Genomic DNA, 7,500 nt, shown 5'->3' with positions numbered 1-7,500 from the left:
AGCATGTTATGAATGGAGCCTGTGTGTGTGTCTAACATGCTTATGTGTGTGTGTGCACATGTGGGTACCTACGTGTGTGCCAGGTTGTGAGTATGGCAGTGTGGTTGTATGCATGTCAGGGTGTGCCAGGGAGCCTGGCAGCATGGTGGCACCTGAGCATCCCTGTGGGGAGTCCCTTGGCACAGACAGACACAGAGGACTCCCCGAGACCTCTCTGCTGGGGCAGAGGGGCTGAGCTTTATCTTTAAAGAAACCCAGGGTTGTGAGCCTTTCACCCACACATGCCTACCGCCTGATAACCCGGCCACAAACAGACTTTTCTTGGTCTCCCTGCAGATTTAGGATGTAATCTGTTATGCAGAGGCTCAGAGGGATTTAGCCAGGAAATGCAGGCCTCCCCAATGGTAAGGGGGCTTCAGCTGGGGCTGGCCTAGGGGAGATGGGGGGCAGGAGCTGCTGGCCACAGGGCAGGGGCAAGCGTGACCCAGTGTGTTAGTCTGGGTCGACTAGAGAAACAAGTTCATAGACACGCATATGTGTGTAAGAGAGAACTTTATATCAAACAGAAATTGCACATTAAGTAAACAACCCAGCCCAGTCCAGTTCAAGTCCATAAGTCTGATATTACCCCACGTCTGATACCAGTCTATAAATGCCTCTTCAGACTCACGCAACACATGCAATAATGCTGACTACAGAAAGATCGCAGGCCAGTAGGTGGAAAGTCTTGTGGATCCAGTGGTGGTGTAAGCATCTCAGCACTGGCATGGGTCTCCACGTGGCTCCTCCCACTTCAGGGCTCTGACTCCATCAGCATAGCTTCATGTGGCTTGTCAACAGGATGTGAAGCAGAGAGAGTGTATGTGTGTCCCGGCTCCAAGGAGGAATAGAGGAAGTCCCAGAATCCGCAGGAGAAGGCCAGGCCTACACAGAGGCCTCATTGGCTATGACCTGACCAATAGGCTAGACTCCACCCTTTTGCTCAAGTTGACCGGAGATGATGTAACTGCCACAGCCTGGCTGTCATGAGCTGGCTTCTCCGGGCCCTGCTGGGTCTGCCTGCTCTGTGTAGAAGGAAGGGCCACGTGCACGGCAGGTCAGCCCCGAGCTTAGGCCCCTGTGCAGCGTCTGAGAGGCCCCTGGTGGTGCAAAGGGTTAACGAGCTGGACTGCTGACTGAAAGGTGGGAGGTTCAAGTCCGTTCAGAGACATGTTGGAAGAAAGGCCTGGAAATCCTCTCCCAGCAAGTCAGCCCTGAAGCCCACGGAGCACAGTTCTACTCTGGCACCCGGGCCACCGTGAGGAGGGGCAGCTCAGAGGACAAGGGGTTTCAGACAGCACACACCAGCTTCCCTCCAGTCTCAAAGCAGAATTCCCTCAGTCTCACCAGCCTGCCACCCCCGGGGCCCCTGCTAGCCCAGGCTCCTCTCTGATGGGATCCTTCGGACAGACAGACCCACACTGTGCCCACAGCCTGGCTCTGGTGGGGCGTGGGCCTGCCTGTCCCTGCCTGATGGGACTCCTTGAGGCTGAGGCACACTGTCCCCAGAATGCCACCCACCTGCGGGGGTGGAGGAGGTGGGAATCTGCTCACACAACCGGAGGGCACAGGGAAGTGTCCCTCTGTCAGCAACCAGCAGAGCATCAGGACAAGCTCTTCTTATGGAGGAAGTAACCACTGTTGTGAAGTAGAGGAGAGAGACCTGGCCTCAGGGTAGGGAGGCCAGTCTTGGGGCCTGTCTTCCCTCAGCGTCTCTCTCCACGATGCCAGCACCCCCCTACAGAACGTGTCTCCATCACCTACTGGTCAGTTTTACAGTTTGTTTGTTGGTTTGTTTGTTTTAAAAGCTGAGCTCTTTAAGAATGCGTCTAACTGGTTACCAACCAGAGAGCATTGGGGAGATGGCTATCGAAGGTCAAGATGACAAACCTGACTTGAACAGTTAAACCTTTGTCTGCTGCTCCTCTCTCGGATGCACGTTGGGCCTGATCTGGTTTCAAACATTTTCTGTGTTTTTGTTTTTGTTTGTTTGTATTGGGGTTTCTCGCAGATGTATTTTGTCATTGGAGTTACCCTTTTGAATTTTTGTTTTCTATTTTTTTCAGTAGATGAAACCCAGGATTGATGAACCTATAGGGACGGCAGGTAGAATAAGGGTCCCAGGGGGATGCAGTGGGGGAGGTTGGGGGCTCAGGGGGAGCTGATATCAAGGAGTTCAAGAAAGAAGAGGCTGTTTTGAATCGTACAACACTGCTTAAGGTGATTGAACTATGGAAGGATGTGATATCTGTATTAACTTCTAATAAAAAAATTTTTTTAGCAGGGGGAGAATGTGTCTACGCATACATGCAAAACGGGCTCTGCCTTAGTTCCTCCAGACTGTCCTAACCAAAATAAAATAATAATAATAATAATAATAATGATAATAGGAATAATACAAGAGACCCGAAACAAATCTCAAAGTTCTGGAGACTGCAAGTCTGAAGGTGGGCTGTGGGCTCCAGGAGAAGGGAGGTCCTTGTCTCTTTAGGCTTCCAGGAACCAGCTGTCTTCGAGTGGACACCATTCACAGTGACCCCAAACCAGCCAAGCCAAACCCCCTGCCTTCGAGTCGAGGCCAACTCACAGCGCCCCTGTAGGGCAGGGCGGAACTGCCCTGGTGAGCTACCGAGACTGTAACGGTTTACCAGAGTAGAAAGCCCTGTCTGTGCCCTGCAGAGCAGCTGGTGGATTTGCAGACCTTGCGGATCTCAGCCCTGTGTCAGAGCACAACTGTGTATTCTAGAGCTTGCCGTGGCTGTGAGTGTTCAGGAGTAGACTGCCAGGCCTTTCCTCTGGGCACCTCTGGGTGTACTCTTACCTCCAGTCTCCCCGTTCGCAGTCAGGGCAGTTAACTGCTTGCCTGACCTCCCTGGGCCTGTGGTCTGTGGGTGCAGCTGTCTGGTCCTCCCCTGGTTCCCTTCTCCTGTGCGTGTGTGTCTGTCTTTCCATCTTTATAAGACACCATTCAGAAAGGGTTAGGTTGAACATTTGTCCGACTTAGCACGGTCCCTTGAACGTGACACAAGACTAGCCCCATTTCCACCTGCAGGCCCCTGCACAGGCCCAGGGGTTCACACAACCTTTTGGGGAACACAATTACTGGTCCGACAGTCTCTGTCCCTGGCCACCAGGAGGGAGTGGCGAAAGTTCCCTGGTTGGGTGACGGTTCACCTTCGAAACCTGGGCCCCGTGGACCCCAGAACTGGTGTGAGTTTAAATCAGTCACAGCCAGGCCAGGAGAATGCATCTCTGGGAGGAAGGGAGGATGGCTCCCTGTGGGGCCACAGGGCTGGGCTTGGGGTCCAGGCGTGGCTGGCGGGTGGGGTAGAGGCCCCCACTGGTGGGGTCATCCATCTGAGGCGTGAGTGGCTCTGAGTGGCTGGTCCCTGCCCCAGCACTGGAATAACACCAGGGGGTGTAGAGGCGGCTGGCCGCAGCTTCTGTTTCTGATCGAGCCTGGGCCCTGCGATTTAATGGATTAGTTAAAATGATGTGAAAAAATGGATCTCTGATTTATTACCTGTAAGTTTTCGCTGACCGCGGCGTGTTTTCTTCCAAGCTGGTGTTTTAAAGTCTCCGGCAAATAAGGGTGATGTTGTTTTCCCGGCTCTGCCCTCAGGGCTCATCCACCGACCCTTGGCCCAAAGGCCCCACCAGACCTTTAAAACAGGAAGTTTAATTTTATAGAATTAAAAAAGAGAAAACGGTACTTAATTATCTGGCTATGAAACAGCACTGCCCTTTCTTAATTTTAGGAGCTAATAAAATGCCGTTCCCGGAGTTAACTACTTCTGGTGCAAAAGCCCTACAATTTTGGCTATTTGCAGAGAATATTTTATGAACTGTTATATATTGCACTACAGTTTTTAAGCTCTGCTATGACATAGCTCGCTCAAGATTTATTAGCATTTTTTATTTAAAACAATATATTAAATAGGGGAGAGAAAGTAATCTTAGGTAAAATTTAAATATTAGCAAAACATAACGTTGACCAAAACCCTCTTTTATTTAAAGTCCTCAGCCTTCCCTTGCCCCCCCCCCCTCGCCCTCCGGCTTCCCGCTGTTGCTGTAAAAACAGTTTGGGGAACAGCTCACAGCTGCATCATTAATTCAATATGTCTTCCAACATGACTCCAATCAGGGGATCAATTTCAAGGCCAGTTGCCACTTAAATGACTTTATGAAAACAGAGCAGTGAATTGTGCCGGAAAGTCCAACCCAGGGTCCCGCTAGGAGACCCCTCCCCCCCCTCCCGTGACTCTGAGGGTGTTGGTGCAGGCTGGAGTGCCTGAAGTCCTCCCTCAGTTGGACCTCTTCACCTTGGGCCTGAGGTCCCAGGGCTGCTGGAGCTATGGTTCTGCCTGGTCTCTTGGTCAGCCAACAGGTACCGGCCACCTTGCTTCGGGGGGTGTTCATTTCTGGACTCTGGTTCAGCCCAGTGGTGTGCAGGCTAGTGCTCTCAGACCCAGGGCGGGATCCTACAGGCCTACTGTGTGCAGCTTGGGATGCGCAGCTCCAAACATGCTGGCCCAGGGCAGGTTTGCTGCTGGAATCTATTGCTGGCCTACTACCCACCCAGCCCAGGTTTCACAGGCTCCGGGCATGTTCAATGCAGGAATCTGTCCAGTGCAGACCTACTGTGTGCAGCCCAGGTGATGCAGTGCTTGGAATGCAATAAGACGATGTTCAAAAGTGTGTTAGACTGAGTTGTCCAGAGAACTAAACCCAGCAACACTCGCGTGTCTATAAGAAAGGAGTTTAGGTCAAGAAAGAATTTTATATCACAAAGCGTCCCAACTCAAGTCCACGGGTCTGAGGCTACTCAGAGTCCTCTTGAGACTCAAGCACTTGCCGGTAGATAAAGCAGAAAGGCGAACTTGGGGCGCCGGAGACCACAGTCCAGTGGGGGCAGAGCCGTGTGGATCCATCCCTGCAGACACAGGGCAGGACGCCACAGCTCGCGGGCTGCCAACCCCAGCCAGGGGCACAACCTTGGCGATCCAGGAGCAAATGCGGGGCAAGAGCGAGAGAAGCTCCCAGTGCCCCTCTCGTTTCAAGGCCAACCCCCCAAGGAGGCATCACCTGCCCACATGCTGATTGACAGGTTGGACCCCACCCCTGCCTCCACACAGGTAAGCTGACAGGAAATCTAAGCATCACACAGAACTGTGTAAACTAGCATCCCTGACAACCTCCATCTTTTTCTCTGTGCATCAGGATGCTGGTCGTTGACCTTGGCCCCGTGGGGGGGATGTCTGTTTTCTTGATATTGAGTGGTGACCCACATGGAGGCTGCAGTCAGCGATCTTCATCAGTAAGCGCTTCAGTCCCCTTCGCGGTCAGCAAGCGAGGGTCTGCCCCGGGGCAGTGCGGTGGCTGATGTGAGTCACAGTCTCAGAAATCCACAGGGGCAGCTCCACCCCACCTCACAGGTCGCCATGCGTTGGAATGACCTCGGCGGCAGTGACTTGGAGAGGTGACACCATCGGCGTCTCTCAGATTGTTAGTAAGCCTTCCTTTAATCCCCATGCCAGCTTCTTGGGTGGAGAATGTTGAACACACACAAAACCCCCCACAAATGCCGTGTTGGAAGTACCCATGGGTGAGAGAGCAGCCCGGCTGACACCCAGCCTCTGTGGTTGTGTGTCAACCCCAGCTGATGGTGACAGAGCAAAACGGTACCCAGTCCTGCTCGTCCTTCCTATAGGTGCATTCTCGATGCAGTCCATTCTCGACTCATCTCTCTCAGGGTCCCCCTCGCCCTTGCTGCCCCTTTACTGCACCAAACGCATGTCCTCCTCTGGTGACCAACCGCATGCCCACAGCTGGGGAGGCAGACGTTGTTCTGTGGTGATCCTTCTGGTTTCCCTGGGCAGATTGTCAGAAGTACGTCACCAGACCTTCCTTACCTGCCAGTCTTAGTCTGGAAGCTCCTCTGAAACCTGTCTGCCTCGGGTGGGTGACCCTGCTGGTCTCTGAAATCCCAAGGACGGGGCTTCCAGCATCCCAGCCACGTGCCAGCCAACACGGGAGGACGCCCTCCCTGACAGACAGCCTGTGGATCAAAGTGTAATTCCATGGCTGGTGCTTTGGAAGGCAGCCCCAGGAGGCTACCGCCCCCCCCTTCAAATAGAACTCAGATTCATTTGCACCCCAGCTACCGCGCACAATGGCTGGGTGTTAATGGCCCATCACCCCACCCCTGGGTATCAGGCCATGTCTGACCTGGGTTGCAGGATTGTAGTCGATGTGGATGCCAGCCCGGGCTCCCACCCTGCCCACCTTGTGCAGAATGAGGTCCTGGCCTCAGGTGAGGGGGACCCACAGCGTGGGTACTCCTAGCATGGGGGCGCCTGTGTGCGAGGCATGGACCTCTGTGAGAACGGAGGCCGTGAAGGGGACAGAAGCTGGGCCGCTACCCTTCCTGGGCCCTTCCTGCAGGGGGCGTTTGCAAAGAGACAGGCACTGGGGATGGATTGGGTTGGAAAGACCAAACGTGGAGCGCCCCACGGGACACATGTGGTTCCCATTGTTGCCACGGAATCCGTGGGCCCCAGGCTTGGGCTGCTTCCTTGGCAGGGGGAGAGGCGGGCGCAGAGCATGGAGAAGGCATCTGCAGGGTAGGGGCGTGTGGAGCAGCGGGGAGCTGGATGCAGAGTGAGGCCGGAGTTTCCCCACGGTCCCAGCTTCCTGCTGGGCTCACGGCAGGCAAGCAGGCGGCCGGTGTCAGGGAATCTCCGGGCAGCCAGCAGCAGGCCAGCTCCCCAGACCCAGCAGGTACCACCTGAGAGGCTCAGAGAAAGTCCCATCTCCCGTTACCTCCTCAAGTGGCTGGCCTACGCTTTCTGGGCCCCAGGGGACTCCTCCAGGACCCCCGTAAATGCCCTGCTTTGTTTGGAGGCCTGAGGTTGGCTTTCATTTCATTTGAGCCCGGCCCCCCATGTTCACCGAGAGCGAGTGAAGCTGCCCAAGGTCTCTTTTGGGTAACCTCGAGCTAAACGGGCTCGGGATGATAAAAGGCTCCTAGCCACGCATTGGATGCCGCCTTCAAAGGAGGAATGGGGGCTGAAATAGGATCTGAGAGCCCGGGCGGGCGGGCGGAAGGGGCAGGGTGGGCACCATCACAGGCCCTTAGCGAGAGTGAGCAAGATCGATCTCAGCAACTGTTAGGCCCCCAGTCACGAGGACGCCGAGGAGCCCCGGGCCCGGTGTCATCCGGGATTAACCGCTCTCCAGATCCCCAGACGAGCCCTGGGCAGCTGTGGGAAAGAGCAGAGCCCGCAGTGCGGGGAGGCTGGTGCTCACTCTGGGTGGAGGGGCCCTGGGCTGGGCCAGAGCCAGGGCCTTTGCCAGACATGGGTGGCTCGGCAGTGTGGGGAGCAAGCGTCTGAGTACGGGCTATTTATAGTCCTGAGAGGCAGACTGGACCAGGGAGAAGAGGCTGAGGAGCCCCCCCCC

The sequence above is a fragment of the Echinops telfairi genome, unplaced genomic scaffold, assembly GCF_000313985.2.
Source record: "Echinops telfairi isolate 266 unplaced genomic scaffold, ASM31398v2 ScPeMD7_7457;HRSCAF=8495, whole genome shotgun sequence".
Classification (NCBI taxonomy): domain Eukaryota; kingdom Metazoa; phylum Chordata; class Mammalia; order Afrosoricida; family Tenrecidae; genus Echinops; species Echinops telfairi.
The sequence above is the reverse complement of the archived record's forward strand: the minus strand, read 5'-3'. Positions refer to the sequence as shown.